Below are 20,278 nucleotides of genomic sequence, written 5' to 3'. Positions count from 1 at the left end.
CTTGATTTACGAATCTGTTTTAGTAATGGTAACTATTATTTCCAGGAGGAAAATATTTCTTTTTTTTATAAAATCAAAAATTCTATGATACATTTTTTGGCGAAACAAGTTTCTATTTTCGGATAAAGTTTACAATTGGTTAAAAAATTATTAATAAATTGTAAACTTTAACCGGAAATAGAAACATTTTTTTGTCTAAAAATGTATAGTTAAAAATTATTAATAAATTGTAAACTTCAACCGGAAATAGAAACTTTTTTCGCCAAAAAATGTATCACAATTTTTTATTTAAAAAAAAAATTATTATTTCCCTCTAGATATAATATTTGACTGATACTAAAACAGATTCGTAAATAAAACAATTAATAAGTACAAAAAAAATTGCAAAACTTTTCACGGTATTTAATCAAATAATAAACAAACTCTTCGGATTTCATAAAAAAATACAAAGAAACAACAGGAATACTAAGAAATTATTGTATAAAATAATTGCGTAAATAAAAGAGATTTTTTAACCAAAATGAAAAAATGGGCTATAATTTATTTCTTATTTGAAACTATAAATGTTTGTTAATATTCTAATATTTGTTTTAATTGGTAAAAGTTTTGCACATTTCGAGGAAAGGTAAAAGGAAAATTTAAAGTTTTCATCAAAATGAAAAAATTTTTCTCTCATATATCCTGGGGTGGAATTATTTTCCAGTTGAAACTACTGAAATTGTTTAATATTCGCGTATTATAATTCAATGATTCTTGCAGTCTCACCTCTTATGAATTACATTTATAAATTAAAAAGAACATCACAAGAGCACGGCACTTTTTTTTATTAATTTTTTTTCAAAACACTTTTTCTTCTATCTAATCTTATGTTATACCGTAATAAACAATTGAAATAAAAAGAAAAATGGTAATTTTTATTTTTTCATAATTTTGAAAATTGCGAATTCACGTGTGTACGATGCTTTTTTTGACGTCAAGAAAAAGCGGACTACTTGCGCGAAAGTCAAAAGCATACTGATCCTTTGAATCACACGCGCCACCCCCTATGTTGCAGACTCCCTCGAACGAGTAATTCCGACACTACACCACGTTCAACCACCTCCAAGTTCAGCGCACTCGATCTCTTTATGTGTATATGTATATAGTAGTGTACAGAAGCTGTATATATAAATATAATACAGTATATGACGCCCTATGTTGAGATAATGATTAATTTTATGTAACATGCGCCTAAAGTAGTATTTATGTTTTGTTTTTGATATAACATTGTTTCTATTCCATTTGCTTGGGAATTTTGCGGTTTCATCGTTTATTTTCAAAAAAACATTTATCTTCATCTTTCCTTATTTTAATATTTGACGTCTCATCGGGATTTATTTCTTGACGTGCAATATTTTATAAGTATTTGATAATGCTTACTTTTTTGGGTTTTTTTTTTATTTTGCTTCTTTTTAGGGTTCCGTACCCCGGTAGGAACCCTATTGGAACGGTTACAAAAATGACCATGTACCCCCCCCTAGCACTCACAGTTTTACACCTAGAGAGCTAAAATTTCGTACACGTATGTATTTTCACGCGTAGATTACAGGAAAAATATAGCGAACGTGATTGGGATTGATCTTCATAGAGTTTTTTTTCATAGAGTTCGACGAAAAACATCAAATTTTGGCCATTTTTCGCAAAAAAAGGCATGTACCCCCCCCCCCCTAGCGCTCACAGTTTTTTACCTAGAAAGTTGAAAATTGGTATGCATATGTATTTTCAAAAATGGATTAAAGGAAAAATATAGCGAACACATTTGGTATTGATCTTCATTCTGTTTTTATCAAAAAAGTCAAAAATTTTGAAAATTTCGAAAAAAATACATGTATCCCGCCCCCCCTGGCGCCTACATTTTTTTACCTGGAGAGCTGAAAATTGGCATACTTATTCGTTTTTACGCATAGATTACAGGAAAAATATAGCGGAAGTGATTAGAATTTATTTTCATGGCGTTTTCATCGAAAAACTGAAATCTCTTTTTGCAAGCTCGAAAATTCTTTAACCCTTGCTGGTTCTCTGAATTCTTAATCTAGTGGACTGGCGTTATACATTTTTATTTATTTTTTCGTGTGGATTTCAACAAACATTCAGAAAAAATTATTGGAATTCATCTTCATATATTTTTTTGCGAAAAACTAAAAAAAATTTTCGTTTTAAAAAAAGTGTGTACCCCCCCCCCTTGGTTTTCACAATTCTTGGCCTATTGGACTGCAGTTTTGCTTATTTTATGTATTTTCGTGTGTAGATTCCAGGAAAAATATAGCGAACATGATTGGATTTGATCTTCATATTATTTTCAGCGAAAAACTCAAAGTTTTTAAAAATTTCGTCAAAAAAGCGTGTATTTCACCCTAGCACTCAAAGTTTTTTACCTAAAGAGCTGAAAATTGGTACACTTTTGTATTTTTACGTGTAGATTACAGGAAAAATATAGTGGAAATGATTAGAATTGATCTTCATTCCGTTTTGAGCGAAAACCTAAATTTTTTTTTTCAATTTTTCATAATAATAATTATACCTATGCTAGTTCCCTCAATTCTTAGTTTAGTGGACTGGCGTTATATATTTTTATTTATTTTTTCGTGTAGATTTCAACAAACATACAGAAAAAATTATTGGAGTTCATCTTCATATTTTTTTTTGCGAAAAACTAAAAATTTTTTTCGTTTTAGTAAAAAAAGTGTGTACCCCCCCCCCTTGGTTTTCACAATTCTTGGCCTATTGAACTATAGTTTTGCTTATTTTATGAATTTTCATGTGTAGATTTCAGGAAAAATAGACCGAACATGATTGGATTTTATCTTCATATTTTTTTAGCGAAAAACTCAAAGTTTTTAAAAATTTCGTCAGAAATGCGTATTTTTTACCCTAGCGCCCACAGTTTTTTATCTGAAGAGATGAAAATTGGTTATTTATTTATTTTCACCTGTAGATTACAGAAAAAATACAGCGAAAAATATTGGAGTTGATCTTTATATTTTTTCATCAAAAAAGTAAAAGTTTTAAACTTGGGTACGGAACCCTCGGTTTTAGTACGAGTTCTACTCGCACTTGTCCTGTTTTTTTAAATTTTCTGTTCTTTCAAGCTACTATTTTTTTACCCTTTTTATTTTTATAATTTCTTCTTCTTTTTCTTTATTTTTTATTATTTCCCCTGAATTTTCTTAAAATTTTTCAAAATTCTGTTTAATTTTTTGCATTTTGTTTTTCTATTCGTACTACTTGTTTTCTTGCCTTTCATCATTTTACAAAAAAAATCATTTTAAATGTTAACCCTTTAACGACGAGATGTGCTACTTTTGAACATGAATTTCAATCTCTTACAATTACTTTTTACAATTACTCTTGCAATTACTACTATTTTTGGGGTCGCTCTTTCGCATGTTGTGGTCAAAATTTTCAAAAAATGATATTTAACCCTTCTTTTTCAAAAATACTAAAAAAGTCAAGTTTTTTTAATGTAATTTTTTTCAAAAGAATTTTTTATCCCACATGCACAAAAACGGCGCTTTCTGATAGCAGCCGACAGGGAGGAAAGTCATTCATTTCTTCGACCGTATGAAAATGGCGGCCGTGTTCTCCCAAGGGCAAGAAAATTAGCTGTTCACATGCATTTTTCTTACCCAAGGGAGAAATCGGCCGCCATTTTCATACAAATCGAACAAGTGAATGACTTTTACTCCCTGTCGTCTGCTATCTGAAATCGCCGCTTTTGTGCATTAGGAATAAAAAATATCGTAAGTAACACGAGAATAAAGGCAGCCAATTTCTTTACGCTGATTTTTGTGACCCTCGTTCCGGTCTCGGGGCGCCTACGGCGCCCTCGACCTCCACTCGTGTTACAAAAATCACCGTAAAGAAATGGCTGCCTTTCTCCTCTTGTTGCTTAATATACTATTTTTCTCTGTCATAACGCTTTTCAAATAAAAGTATCAAAAACGTGTTCCCGATAGTTGTACTTGAAAAATATTTATTTCTAATTTTTATTTTTTTCGATTTTGAATTTAAAATGGCGTTTGAAGGACAAAAAATTTTCCTTATTTTACGTAAGACGACAAACTTTTTCAAAATTGCTCAAATCTGATTGAAATTTGTTACTCGGGGGTTTTCGGGGTCGCTGATTACGAATCTGATATCAGATTTTCAAAATTCAAAATGGCGGATCCAATATGGTGGATGAATTTTTAAAAAATTGATCGGATTCGCTTGAAACTCGTTACTTGGGGATTTTCGGGGTCGCTGGTTACGAATCCGATGTTAGTTTTTCAAATTTCAAAATGGCGGATGTTATATGGCGGACGAAATAAAAAAATTGTTCGGATTTGCTTGAATCTTGTTACTCAGGGGTTTTCGGGGTAGCTGATTATGAATTTAATATCAGATTTTTAAAATTCAAAATGGCGGATTTTATTACTTTTTTCTACTAATTGTAAGAGATTGAAATTCATGTTCAAAAGTAGCACATCTCGTCATTAAAGGGTTAATATTAATTTTATAAAATTTTGAACATCACGGAATATTGTCTACGGATTTTTATGAAAATTACACATTTTTTCAGGTAAAAATATTTACTTTAAAATGAAAATAAAGTTGATAAAAGAAATTAATTTTTAAATAAAAAAATATTTAAAACAATTTTTTGTTTATTTACTCCTCTGTGAGAAAAATTTTATTAGCGACCGGATCCATATCAAATCATGCAGGCAGTCCGATGACATATTTCGAATTATTTTCACGATGAGATTTCTTATTCTACTCGAAAAATAAAGAAATACGTATTTTTTAAATTTTTGATACGATTTCGTTTTTACTTTTTACGATTATTTTAAGATTTTAGCGAAAAAATGACTTTTTTTGCATTTTCTTTTATAAAATTGCGTAACTTGGGTAATTTTCAACCTTTCTCGTTGCTCTTGGGCTAATTTTTTTCCTTCTTTTATACTGTTTTATGAAAAATTACGCAAAATAAAAAAATAATGAAAAGCAATGATAAAAATTCAATTTCTCGAAAAAATTAAATCAACTCGAATTATTATTCAATATAATTTTAATATTACCGAAATATCAATTCTGATAAAATTTATTGTTTCTAATCATATTTTTTTATAACGTTTAGATCTTCTAATTTCTAAGACTTCTAAATTTTATTTTATCGAAATATTTAACTTTTTCACTTACTTTTTCCTTAATATTTTCTTAACTATATCCTTAATTGTTTCTTTAAATATTTTCTTAACTATTTCCTTAACTTTTTCCTTTATAATAAAGGGCTTTCTCTTCATTTTTTCCTTAATATTTATTATTTATTAATAATCGCTAACTTTTTTAATTTTTCTTCTCTATTGCATTGTTATTTTTCAGTGCACTGAGTATAAAGGAAAATAATTTAATACTTTTGTCCCCACATACAGTTAAAAATTAATGTAGATGCTTTCTTGCGTGTATTAGAAGAAAGATTTTTTTTAATAATGGATTTCTTAGAAAAAATAGAGGAAGAATCCCTGACAAGTGATTGGTTTCCTTAATTTTTTCCTTAACTTTTTCCTTCATATTTATTAAAATATTTAATTTATATTTTATATTTATTTAGGTAAGTTTTTTTTATTTACCCTGGGAAATTGTGATTTTGAAATTTGCCATATGTGTATTAAAAATTATCTATAAGTAAAACTAAAAAAGATCAATCAAAAACTCTTTTTTATTTTGGTAGTAGAAATGATAAGCTTTTAAATTATATAAATTAACTTGGATTTAGAGAATAATTTTCTAGATTTTTACCTATCTGACCAAAAGTGACCGGATTTACCCCATCAGTCTCCTCCAGATGTTTAAATGTTTAAATGAAAATTACAACGTGTTTGTAATTTTGATTTCAATATTAAAGTTCAATTTTCGGTGAGTTGAATAGTTAGAAAATGTAATTAACTTTTCAGTAGTAAAATTAACGTTTCACTTCGTTTTAGACATACATAATAAACTCCTCGTTATAGGTATTATTAATTGTTTAATTAATTACTTTATTAATGAATGAATAAACAAGTAAATACAAAACTGAATAAGAAAAAAAAATTTCAAATATTATAATTTGTAAGTAGTAATAGTAAAAATTTGTCAATTTTTTACTATAAGACCGTTACTGTCAGACAGAAACACTTTATAAAATTTGTGTCATTTGTTCAAAAATTTTTGAAATGTAGGGAAAATAATGAAACAGTGACACGAGGAAGATACACTATTTCTTGTTATTCTAAGGATTATAAACAGTAAAAGTCATTCTTCCTTAGAAAGAAATTTATTGCTTGTCTGAAATCTCAGTTATAATAATAAAAATAATTGTCAGTAAAGCCTAAAAAGTAGAATAAATGAAATTTTCAGTTCAGGAAAATCAGAAAATATTAGACAGACAGAAAATTTTTTTAGATATTTTAGATTTAGTAGAAGAACGAATAGAATTGAATGACGAATGTTAAGAATTAATTTTCATGTAATTCTGAGTATTGTAAGTAGTATAAGTTAGGTTTGGTCAGACAGACACTTTAAGTCTCTTTAATTTTACCAACAGTAAAAAAATATCTTATTAAAACCAAATTTTTTTATAACAAATTTTGTTTACATTCTTAATTATAAACCAGAATTTTAAAAACTATAATTTTTGTTTTAATTTATTATGTTTGTAAATCTTAAAAGGAATTTAGAAAAAAATCTTTTCATCAAAAAGGTAATCTGTTTGTGAGTAAACAAGTTGATAACTTAATAAATTCATGGTTCTTTTTTTAGTGGGAAAATAAAAAATAAGATAATGGAAAAAAAGATTAAGCTGAAATTAGTAAATTCGATTGTACTGCAATAAGTAGAGAAAGAAACAAATTTTTTTTTCAATTTTGCAGTCAAGTTTTCCCGCTGCCTCTCTCACTATATATATAATTATTCTATAATAGCCAGTGCAGGTGCTGGCGCGTTAAATTGGTAATATTTTACTTGAGCCAAAAGCTGAATTTCCCCGACTTTTCAATTATCAACGTAAATATTGAGATAGAATGTCTCTCACAATTATTATGGATATATTTCACTGACATTAATTTCTATTTTAATTTTTAATTTCCACTATATGTCAAAATAAAAATTAATTAAAAGCTTATGTTAGAAAAAATATTTCCATAAAATGAAAAATTAATTTTCTCTATTATTTTTTAATGCACAGATTGTCCAAATTTAATTTATAATCCTTAACCAATTATGCAAAATGAGTAACAAAAAAATTATATCACTTAAAAAATTTTAATTTAAGAAAAATTAATTCAACAAGAAATGTTCATTTTTGAAAAATTAATCAAAAAGAAAAATTTTAATTTCAATTTTAATTTCAAGATGTGTTTTTGACAATTAGTTTATTAAACATAAATATAATAATAATCCTTTCAATTGTAAATACATTGAATGCAAATATATAAAAGTGGAAATAGAGTAAACTCGAATACTAAATCTGTTCTTTTGTAATTTATTGGACATTTTATTGAAGTTTGCACCTTTATAGTTTTTTTTTTTTTTTTTTTTTTTTTTTTTTTGGTACATGGAAATCGAAATACAACTGGACTGCGTGAAATGAAATTTGATGGAGGCGACAAAGGGGAATGAAACTAAAATAAAATGAAATAAAAAAAGGTGTATTGCTTTCATCCAAAAAGTTTATCAAATGTATTTTCATTTTAAATAAATAAAACGCATTTATTTGTTTATTTAAATTGAAATTGCTATTGAAAAAAATTTTTCATCCCTTTAATATTTATATAAAATATACTCTCGCGTGTTCAATTTTCTGACAATGTCGGAAATCAAACAAACAATTTTCCCAATGCACTTGTTTAATACTTCCCGAAAAGTTTTTTTTAAAAAACTTCTCCATATACCATAACTACAACACGCAAAAGTTTTATACGTCATTTTCATGAAAAGTTTTCCTCTTCCTGTTATAAAAATATTCTCACATCATCTCAATGTACATACCTATATATATTTGACGTACATCTCTGTTAGGAAAAGTTTATTTAATATTTTCTCTTCTGTGAAAACTTACAATTCATCTCGCAAATAAATATTTTTTATTAAATTGTAAATGTGAATAAACAAATGTTTTTGCTTCCTCATGAGGAAGCTTTGCATTGGTGACGATTTTCAATTTTTCAAAACAAGGTTATATGGACTCATTTTCATCTAGAACATATGTATATTCAATTATGAGCAAATGTCCAGATGTATGTGTGTGTGTATGTATGTGTGTATGTGTGTGTGTGTGTATGTCACAAAAATTGTGTACAAATTATCTCAGACAAATTTTGATGGATTGTCCTGAAATTTTGCAGGTTTATTGCAGTCATTAATACCTGAAATCTGACACAAGGATTTTCAAAAATATGTACAAAATTTTTTTTTATACAATTTTTTTAAAATTCAGAAAAATTTTTTTTTTTGTATTTTCTGAAATAATTTTTTTATTTGTTAATATTTTTATTAATTATTCTCAAAATTACATTCCTGGCAAGAAAACGAATCGATTGATGTATACAAAGTATATATTTTATCAAAATTTATAAAATTAATAAATATTTTTCTTTTTCACAAAAAATTCAAATTTGGTATTTTTTTCATAATTAATTTAATATTAATATTAATATTTTGAAATGATTATTCTATCATAAAATAGAAGCAATTGGCAAATGAAAGTGTAAATTTCACCAAATATTTATACAACAACTTATAAATGATTTATATAATTTTATTTTTAACCAATCTTCTGGACGAACCCTTTTGTACATAATTTTTCAAAAGTTTGCAAAACCGCAATTTTTATATATTGAGGAAGCTTAATGGTCATAAAATGAACAACTTGTTTTTTCGATATTCATATTTTATATTATATTTTATGTACCTATTTCTTATTCTATTTTGTCTGTTTCTGGAATTTTTTCACTTTTTTATAATTATAATTGAATTAGTTAATTTATTTCCAAACTTTTCATTAATATTTTGTTTAATAAGTTAAATTTTTAAACTACTATGGTTAATTAGTGGTAATTAATTTTAGAATGAAATTGTAAAATCCAAAAGTTTCTTCAACCATCAGATTCACGTTTCCCTCAGGCTTTATTCTACATCAAGCTTGTGCTCATTTTTTGTATATTTTGTAAACAAATACATTACTGCAAAGTTTTTTATCCCGCCTTCTATTTCATATTGAAACAAAATTTTTGACAACAAACCCCAAAAATTTGAATGTATTTTTCAAAAAACAGATAACGGAGATATTTAAAATTGTACAAAAATTGAATTTCTATTTTAAATAATTTAATTCATGGAAGATTATCATAGAATTATTTATTATTGATAAATTATTTAGCGAATAATTTGACTTAATTATCATCATAATCATAATCATAAATAATAATTAAAAATAACAATTATAACTAGCAAATGTTACGCGTGCTAGTGCGCGGAACGTGCTATTCAATTTATTATTATTATCTAAATTACAAAACTGTATATTATCAAATATGAATTTTCAAATGATTTAAAATTCAAATTTTTAAAATTTCAATTATTAACTAATTTACGAATTAATTATTCTTGTTTATTAATTTTAAAAATTTTAATAAAATTCTTGGCAAGAATTCAGTTACCTTCGTAATTAATAATATTCTTCGCATAAGAATTTAATTATTTTTATAAATAGTAAAATTTTTTACTAAAAATTCAATTATTTTTAAACAAAATTTTAATAAAATATTTCAAAAAAATTAAATTATTTTCTGAAATTTTAATAAATTTTTCGAAACAATTCAATTTTATTTATAAATAGTAAAATTATTTGCAAAAATTCAATTATTTTGAATACAATTTTAATAACAATTCATGAAAGAATCGATTTTTTAAAAAATTTTTAATAATATTTTTCGAAAAAATTCAATTATTTTTAAAAATTTCATGAATTTGTTATAAAATTTTTCAAATAAAGAATTCAATTATTTTCTAAAATTTACGAACCAATACAATTATTTTCTAAAATTTTAATAAATCCTTCGAAACAATTCAATTATTTTTTTAAATAGTAAAATCTTTGCAGAAATTCAATTATTTTCAAAAAAATTTCACGAAAGAATTAAATTTTTTTCTTAATTCGTTATAAAATATTTCGAAAAAATTAAATTATTTTCTGAAATTTTAATAAATTTTTCGAAACAATTCAATTTTATTTATAAATAGTAAAATTATTTGGAAAAATTTAATTATTTTTAATACAATTTTAATAACAATTCATGAAAGAATCGAATTTTTTTTAATTTTTAATAATATTTTTCGAAAAAATTTTATTTTTTTTTAAATTTCATGAATTTGTTATAAAATTATTCAAATAAAGAATTCAATTATTTTTTAAAATTAAAATTTCACAAACAAATACAATTATTTTCTAAAATTTTAATAAATCCTTTGAAACAATTCAATTATTTTTTTAAATAGTAAAAACTTTGCAGAAATTCAATTATTTTCCAAAAAAAATTTGACGAAAGAATTTAATTTTTTTCTTAAATCGTTATAAAATATTTTGAAAAAATTAAATTATTTTCTGAAATTTTAATAAATTTTTTAAAACAATTCAATTTTATTTATAAATAGTAAAATTATTTGTAAGAATTCAATTATTTTGAATGCAATTTTAATAAGAATTCATGAAAGAATCAAATTTTTTAACATTTTTAATAATATTTTTCGAAAAAATTCAATTATTTTTAAAAATTTTAATGAATCCTTTGAAACAATTCAATTATGTTTATGAATAGTAAAATTAATTGCGAAAATTCAATTATTTTTAAAAGAAAATGTCACGAAAAAATCCAATTTTTTCATGAATTTATAATAAATTTTTTCAAAAGAATTCAATTATTTTCTAAAATTTTAATAAAATTCAATAACTAAATGTTCAATTTCAATTATTAACAAACACGATTATTTAAAAAACTTGAAAGAAATTGTTCATAAAAGTCAATTTTTTTAAAAATTTTTATTTAAAATTATTAAAGAAACTCTATTGTTAAAAAAAAAATGTAAAAAAATTCTTAAAAAAGAATTTAATTAGAATTTTTTTAAATTTTAAGAAAATTCTTTGCGAAAATTCAATTACTTTCCTAAATAATAAAATTCTTCGAAGGAATTCTATTATTATCAAATTTTTTGATAAAATTCTTTGTAACAATCCGATGATTTTTAATACATTAATTTTAAAATTGAAAATATATTTAAAAAGTAATATTATTAAAAAAGTTACATTAAAAATAAAAAGTTAATTAGAATTAAAGGTGAAAGAAGTTAACAATTTTTCCGAATCAATCTCACAAATAAATCGGAAAAATTGTTAACTTTTTTCACCTTTAATATTGATTACCGAATGATAAATTCATTCCCTTTAATTAATTAGAATTGTTATTTGTTTGATGTAAACATTTATTATGTTAATATAAGTTAATATAAGTATTAAGAATATTAGCGAAAAATCATTATTGAAACATACATTATTATTAACAATTAGATTGGTAATTAAAAGAAAAGTCACTAGTTTGATTTAATCTAATTGTTAATGTTTATTTATTTTTTATTAACAATACACAGTGAAAGTAATTTCAAAATTTTATATTTAATTCAAAAAATAATTTACCAAATCTCAATTGTTTATGAACATTTTTTGGTCGTAATATTTATTTTTTTTAAATTTGAAAAAGAACACTAAGCGGGAATAATTCAAATGTTGTTTTATTGTAGTACATGCATCTCGAGAGCGCGACAGCCTTTTCCCACTCAATTAGCCAAGTAGGAAATTCATGTATACCTTGCTTTGTTTTACATCTGGTATCGTGCACCTGCAATGTAAGCACACGAGTAATTAGGCAACCTCTGAGTCGGGTTTGCATCTTATAACGGAACATACCTTTTTGTTCCGGACTCGCAAAACCTCGTCTCGAACGGAAGTCTCGTGATTAATTTAAACGAATAAGGAGGGAGTGGTTGACAAAAAAGACAATTTCAAAGAGCAGTTAAACATTCAGAATCAAAACAAAAGAATTTGAAATTTTACTCTTATATTTTATTACAAATGATTTTTTGCATCGCGTATTTAAATTTTTATTATAAATTCTCTATTCTCAATTAAAATTTGATGTGAGAATTAAAAAAGTTATATTTCTAAAGATAAATAAAAAAATTTTCTTCCAGATTTTTTTCAGAGAAGTTAATTCTATCAATAGAAATTAGAAAGTAAAAAAACATAAAACAAAATGTTATTTTGTCGACTTGCGACGTTTTATGATTTGGTTTACCATCTTCTCAGACTAATTTATTTAACAAAATAATAAATTAATAAATATACAATAATTATACACATAAAATTAAAAAACAAAAATTAATAATATTTCCTGAGTATTTAAAGCAGTATTAATAAAATGATTACATAGAAAAAGCACGCGACAATTTTCGTCATTTCCATGAGTCAAAATTAATCAATATTTGTTGTAAGAAAGAAATACATTTTATTAAGAAAAGAAATATCTTCATTCTTATTAACACCTTCACGAAGCGCATAAATAGACCCCAATTTTTATTTTCCGAATATTTATTTTACTGAAATTCTTTTTATCTATAATAAGAATGAATTATAATTTCTTTTAATCGAAATACTAATTTACAAAAACATTATGTTTTCGAATAATCGATTGACAGAATGTTTATTACTGCGAAAGAATATTTTTTATAATCTTTAAATCACCGAATTATCATTTCTACAAATTCTCATTTTTTATATATTTATTATTTACATTAATATTTACTTCGTCTAATAATCAATTTTGAAAAACATTATATTTAACCAGGGTTTCTACAAGTCATGGAAAACCTGGAAATCATGGAATTGTCATGGGATTTCATTTTGATTCATGGAATCATGGAAATCTTATGGAATTTCTAATCGGATCGTGGAATTCTTTTAGTTTTTGTTGCAAACCCGTGGGATTTAAATTCGCGCTCCTTTATTACTCAGGATGGTCACAAGTTTCAATTTATTAATTTCCCTGACAATTTACTGACATTAAAATTACTTTTCCTAACAAAATTCTTTTTACAGTAGGAAAATATTAATGTTTTGTGGAAAATGAGAAAAATTTATGAATTATAATAATTTCTAAAATTTACAATTATAACCCTTCCTGAATTAAGTTATTTTCTACAATTATCAACTAAATTTCATCTTTGAATCAATTAATTTAAATACTTTTTTAAAAGATTCTTCTAGAATTCAATTATTTAAATACATAAACTTAAATTTTTTTTAATAATTGTGACTCTCTATAGTTTTTTCTTAAGTTATTAAGGAATAATATTTTCAAAAAATTAGAATAAAGAAATTCTTACAATTTATTTTTGAAAAATATTTTTAAATAATTTTTGAACAATAATAGTTTTTCAATTTTGAAAAATTTCCAAACAATTGAAATTCGATTAAATCTTTTAAAAATAATTGAATTTTTGTAAAGTACCTATAAATAAAAATGATCAAATTTTTGAACAATTTTAATTATAAACAGGACCATGATTTTTCAAAAATTTTAATAAGTCCAAAAAGTAAATTTTAAATTTAAAAAAATTATTACAAAAACAATTCTAATAATTAGTTTTTAAAAATATTTTATTAATTTTTCGAAAATAATTGTATTTTTTAAAAGAATATTTGTATAATTTAAGAAAACTAATAAATTTTTTGATGAATTTTAATTAAAAATTTTTAACATTATTGTCTTCTCCAAAATGTTAAAAATAATTCTAAAATGTTATTATTTTTGGAAATAATTGAAAATATTAACTTTAAAGATTTTTAATTAAAATTTTTGATAATTCAATTATTTTCAAAATTTCCAATTAAAATTCTTCAAAAGTTGATTTTCAAAAATTGTAACAAAATACTTGAAATAAATTAATTATTTTCAATTAAATTTTCCAAAATTTTAACTATTCAAAAACAATTTTTGAAAGGTTTGTTTATAGCTATTTTTTTTGTACTATAAAAATCAAAATAAGTTGCAATTTTGTAATAAAAATTATTGTATTTTGTTGCAATGTTTGCAAGAAAAGTAAAAAAAGTCGCAATTTTTAAAAATAAGTCGAAAAATTTCAGCTTAATTTATTAATTATTTGAAGAGAAAAGTGGTCGAAAAAATTAACATTGATTTTCTAACAGTCACATGCTGTTAATATAAAAGAGATCGTGAGTTAAATTAAAAATTTTTTAATATTCTAAATTCTAATGTCAAATTCGGATTCAAAAACTCAAAAAATCCCCGAGTAACGCATTTCAATTGAAACGCATCAGTTTAAAAATTTTCCGCCCTATTGGGTTGCCATATTGAAGCAGCCATTTTGGATTTTTTAATTCTACCATGAAATTTCAATTTAGAAACTTTAAAACACTCGGACTAACAAATTTACATTAAATATAGTTAATGTTTAAAATTACTGTTCTTCATATTGAATTAAATTTATTATTTTTTTTTATTTATTGCATTTTTTGACGTCAATCACTTGACACGAAATTGCTCACATATTTACTTCCGTTATTACTCAAGTTACGTTATTTTTTTCAAAATTTTTTTTTTTAAAAATAGACCAGCAGCAGTCGTATCTCAGTGGAAGCGATGATAAAAGATATTTATTTTTTCCGGCTTTTCTTTTTAATGTTCCATTGATCGTAACTGTGTGGCTAAACAGATATGCAGGCATTTGAAGAGCGAGCGTTAAAGTTTCCTATCGAAGTAGCCTTTATAGATCCTGCATTAAGTTTACGTACTGGGGGGATCACATAAAACTGTCCGAAATGCACCCACACCTAAACACTCACACACACACACATGCAGACAGACACAAATGGTTTAGCGACCTGGAACTCTGGACAACCACGAAATACTGTGGAGAAACTATCCGTTATCGGCTGTAAAGTCCAACCTGTGCCTCGATCAGCTCGAATGCCCTTGATGCGTATATCACTATACCTACGCGTCGTCACATCCGTATATCTGTCCCTCGCTTTTTTCCGCCTCCACCATCTTTGCGGGCTACCAAGTTGCTTTCTTCCTCTGATCTATTATATATCGTATTTTTTAGACAATTTTCTTTTTTCTCCTCCACATTTCTCTATTCGCAAAGTCTCTTCTTCACCTTATTCCCCAACCCATCGCCGTCTTCCACTTTCACCCTTCATCCCATCCACACCGAGTTCATCCCTCCCCCTTACTCTATTCTCGAGGAGCAATTTCGCGGGTGAAATTCAACATATGTGATTGTATTGTTCGACTTGGCGATTTCTCACCAAGGATTCTTGGTCGCACACCTGATTTATCACGCACACGTTATTAGCCACACCATTCAGTCTCACAGTTCAGTTTCAAGATCTCACACGTTAATGAAATATCTTTGTCACTTGGTATGAATTTAATTTGAATTTTTGAAATATTAGTTTTTATGGGAAAATTATTTTGCTTATCACTATAGAGTATTCTATGGAAAGGAATATTGATGGATTATTGATCTGGAATATTCCAATTATTATAATCCAGGAATGTTAAAATATCTGACATTTGAAGCATTTCTTTGGATTAATGTAGGAATGTTTAATTGGAATAATTTATTGGAATATTGCAACTTGAATATTTTATAGGAATATTTAATTGAATATTTTGTGTAGTACAAATGTTACTTAGTAAAAATATTAATTTATAAAATAGTATACTTAGTAAAAGTAATATTTAGTAAAAATTCTACTACTGTAAATTCTATTTAGTGAAAATAGTACTTCATAAAAATTAACTATATTCATCTCCGTATTCTTTCATTTATTCTGTTCGCAGTTTGAAGTTAGTTTCTGTGTATGCTTTTTTTAAATATTGTTTGACAAATGGAAAATATGCATGTATTGTTTCATGATTTATAATAAAATAATATAACAAATTAGAAAATTTTAAAAATTAATATTAATCCCTTGACAGTCCATGGCCTATATAAAACCTTATATATGATAGAAGCATATTTTTTTGTAAACTTTTTTTTCGGACCGTTTTTGGACCACAAGCGATTTTTAACTGGACTGTGAAGGGGTTAATTTTCACTTTCATCAAAATTAATTTTCACTTTCACCTTAATTAATTTTCCCTTCCACTTTCACTTTTAATTTCACCTTAATTAATTTTTCTTACACTTTCACTTTTAATTTCACCTTAATTAATTTTCACTTACACTTTTAATTATAAATTTTTTTGATTAAAATATACAAATATTACACCGAAATTTTATAAGTATTATCATCGAAATATTCTATTAAACTTACTTGTATATTCAATTATTTAATAAAAAAAACAAGGCTTCGGAGATGAAATTGTATGTTTACTGGGTCAAGCATATAAAATTAGATTATTTATAATAAATAGCAATAATTTTTCTCCTTTTTTAAATGATATATGAGTAAATTAAACATAGACTCTCAATTTTATTTTAATGTGCATTAAAATTTTTGTAAAGATATTTTTAATTTATAAACAATATATTGTATAGTTTATTTGTAATTTTGCAAAATGAATTATAATATTTTCGACAGTAATAGTTGTTTAAAATAAATTTCTGTAAACTGAATTTTATTAATATCTAAAACAATAATTAAATTATTTCGAAAAAATTTAATTAAACTTGTATTTTAAAATAATTGAAATACTGCGATTAATTTTTTTATTTATGAAAATAAATTAACAGTTGCTAAGAATTTTATTACAATTTTTTAAAATAATTCTTTATAAGAATTTTATAACCATCTATAATTGGTATTGTTTAAAAAATATTTCATTGACGAACTATTAACGTGAAATACTGATTTCCAAAAAGAAAAATAATAATAGAGAATGTCTGTATGACTAAAAATAAATTGAACTACTGATTTCTAAATAAAAAACTTAGAGATACGTTCTGTCTGACTAAAATTGACTTGAACTACTGATTTAGAAATCAAAAACTATAGAATAGGGCTGTCTCGACTAAAATTAACTTGAACAACTGATTTATAAATAAAAAAAATTTAAAAAAGGTCTGTCTGACTGAAATTGACTTAAACTACTGATTTACAAATAAAAAGTCTGTGGAGAGTATATGTCCGACTAAAATTAACTTGAACAACTGATTTTCAAATTAAAAAAATCTAAAAAGGGCTGTCTGACTGGAATTGACTTAAACTACTGATTTACAAATAAAAAGTCTGTGGAGAGTATATGTCCGACTAAAATTGACTTGAACTACTGATTTACAATTAAAAACCTATAGAATAGGAGATGTCTGACTAAAATTGACTTGAACTACTGATTTACAAATAAAAAAATTTAAAAAAAGTGTTGCCTGACTGAAATTGACTTAAACTACTGATTTACAAATGAAAAGACTATGGAGAGTAGATGTCGGACTAGAATTGACTTGAACTATTGATTTAGAAATTTAAAAAATCTAAAAAAGGGCTGTCTGACTGATATTGACTTGAACTACTGATTTACAAATAAAAAAATATAAAAAAGTGTTGCCTTACTGAAATTGACTTAAACTGATTTACAAATGAAAAGACTGTGGAGAGTAGATGTAGGACTAAAATTGACTTGAACTACTGATTTTCAAATTAAAAAAATCTAAAAAGGGCTGTCTGACTGGAATTGACTTGAACTACTGATTTACAAATAAAAAAATATAAAAAAGTGTTGCCTGACTGAAATTGACTTAAACTAATGATTTACAAATGAAAAGACTATGGAGAGTAGATGTCGGACTAAAATTGACTTAAACTATTGATTTAGAAATTTAAAAAATCTAAAAAAGGGCTGTCTGACTGATATTGACTTGAACTACTGATTTACAAATAAAAAAAATTAAAAAAAAGTGTTGCCTTACTGAAATTGACTTAAACTACTGCTTTACAACTAAAAAGTCTGTGGAGAGTATATGTCCGACTAAAATTGACTTGAACTACTGATTTACAATTAAAAACCTATAGAATAGGGGATGTCTGACTAAAATTGACTTGAACTACTGATTTACAAATAAAAAAAAAAAAAGTGTTGCCTGACTGAAATTGACTTAAACTAATGATTTACAAATGAAAAGACTGTGGAGAGTAGATGTCCGACTAAAATTGACTTGAACTACTGATTTACAATTAAAAACCTATAGAATAGGGGATGTCTGACTAAAATTGACTTGAACTACTGATTTACAAATAAAAAAATAAAAAAAAAAGTGTTGCCTGACTGAAATTGACTTAAACTACTGATTTACAAATGAAAAGACTGTGGAGAGTAGATGATGCACAAAACTTTTTTTGAGCTTTTTTTGTACCGACGCCACAGAAAACACAATTTTCGATTCTCCGAAAATGTAATTAAACAAAAAGTTAGGTGTGTTAAAGTTGAAGTTAGTTTTGATCCTTTTTATCCGGAAAGATGTTTGTGATAAATAAATTTTGTCTTATAGGATCTCCAGAAATTAATTTTCTTTATTATGCCGACGTTTCGATCCCATGAGCGGGTATCATCATCAGTTAATTTGACTGCCAGTAATTTTTTTTAATTAATTTTACCATTTTTTGGTTTAATAGATATTGTCAATTTCAGTAAGACTGATAAAATTTTGTTTCTTTCCATGTAATTATTATTAAGAATAATAAATGCTAATTGCAGTCAGATTTTTCTAATTTCTCGTGACATTGCTACTAGTTATTTTATGAATTTACTTTACAAATTTTATGAGAGTAGAAAAAATTAATTTTAGTCTGATAAATTGAAATTCTTACACATGTATGTATTTGTTAATACAATGTAATTGTTATAATTTTTCACTCAAAGTTATTTGCACTCAGACTTTTAATTTTGAACCAGTAGTAAATTTTATGTGTAGTTGTCAATAAATCATATGTGTTATTATTTTATTATCACACTGAAAAAAACTAGGTTCACATTGAGTAGCCTACGCTACTCAATTTTAAACGCAATAAACATTGAATCTCGTACGTGGCGTCATGTTTTATGGCGTTTAACATGGGCTCATTTTGAGTTGCAACAAAAATGAATCCAGGTTTTTTTTGTGGCAGTGATATAGGTCAGCTTTGATCAGACACAACTGTATTGAATTTTACTATAATAAAGCTAACATATCATCCTTCAAAATTTTATGTAAAAATTACAATTTCTTCAAAAGAAAACCAACATTTATAAAAGATAAAGAAGAGAGTATTAAAAAATTCCCTACTTATTAATTCTTTAGCAAATTGAAAAGCATAAAAGAAGTTTTTGTATGTTTTCAAAGAAATTTTTTATTTTGCAAAAAAAACATTTTTTTAATTAAATAAATGATACATTGAGCAATATTTTCCATTAGTGAGCATGTAAAATCCTCTTAAATAAATCTGCAGAAAATGATCGCTTGTTACGGTGGAAAATTTTCTCATTCAACATGTACACATATACTGTACATATATATATATATATATATATATATATATATATATATATATATATATGTGAAGGTCTTTATTCGTGATACGCAATATAATGACGATGAAGAGCTTTTTATTCAAGACCCTATTATCATAAGCCGGAGTTGAGTGTTAGCTAGTTGTTTGAAGCAAGATGGAAAAGCCCTGGCTATTCTGTTGGAAGCTTATGTTTGATAATATATATGTATATATACATCAAACACACACTTAGTCTTCTTCCTCTTCGACGAAGGCATCTCTATATTGTGTGAATGTTTGTGCGTGTGTTTGTGTGTGTGTATGGGGAAGAGAGCCAGTAGTTGTATGTACAGAGAACGTAAATACCATGATTGATGGGGCAGAAACAGCTCGTGAATCGTTGGCCTTTCTCGCACCTCGCATTTTCCTCAGAAGTGTACATGGTGCTACCACAATGAGTCCCACAGGACCCTCCTCTGGGTACTTAGCGCTTTCACTATATCTCGCTTCTCACTCACCATTGTTAGCATTGTTTGAGTATTCAATTCAACGTCAATGTCTATCATCCTCTCTGTGAAATTCTTTTCCAAAGTACTCGAAAATACTTTCACTTGTAGAGTGCTCGTGATTTGATATTAATGGAAAATTTTCACATTTTTTTTCCTGTCTTTCTTT

The 20,278-nt window shown here is 25.4% G+C and overlaps 2 protein-coding genes across 3 annotated transcripts in view; one reads left to right on the top strand and one right to left on the bottom strand.

The window, feature by feature from the left end:
• The window catches only part of LOC122499061, a 365,723-nt gene extending 364,732 nt beyond the window's left edge, over window positions 1–991 (bottom strand). The window contains exon 1 of the mRNA XM_043607128.1: window positions 766–991. The gene's annotated coding sequence lies outside the window, so the exon portion shown is untranslated. The remainder of the gene's footprint in view (window positions 1–765) is intronic.
• LOC122499063 overlaps window positions 1–20,278 on the top strand; it is a 693,598-nt gene that overhangs the window by 648,345 nt on the left and 24,975 nt on the right. The window lies entirely within an intron of this gene.

This window comes from Leptopilina heterotoma, unplaced genomic scaffold, assembly GCF_015476425.1.
Source record: "Leptopilina heterotoma isolate Lh14 unplaced genomic scaffold, ASM1547642v1 Lhet_164, whole genome shotgun sequence".
NCBI classification, from domain to species: domain Eukaryota; kingdom Metazoa; phylum Arthropoda; class Insecta; order Hymenoptera; family Figitidae; genus Leptopilina; species Leptopilina heterotoma.
The sequence above is the reverse complement of the archived record's forward strand: the minus strand, read 5'-3'. Positions and strand labels throughout refer to the sequence as shown.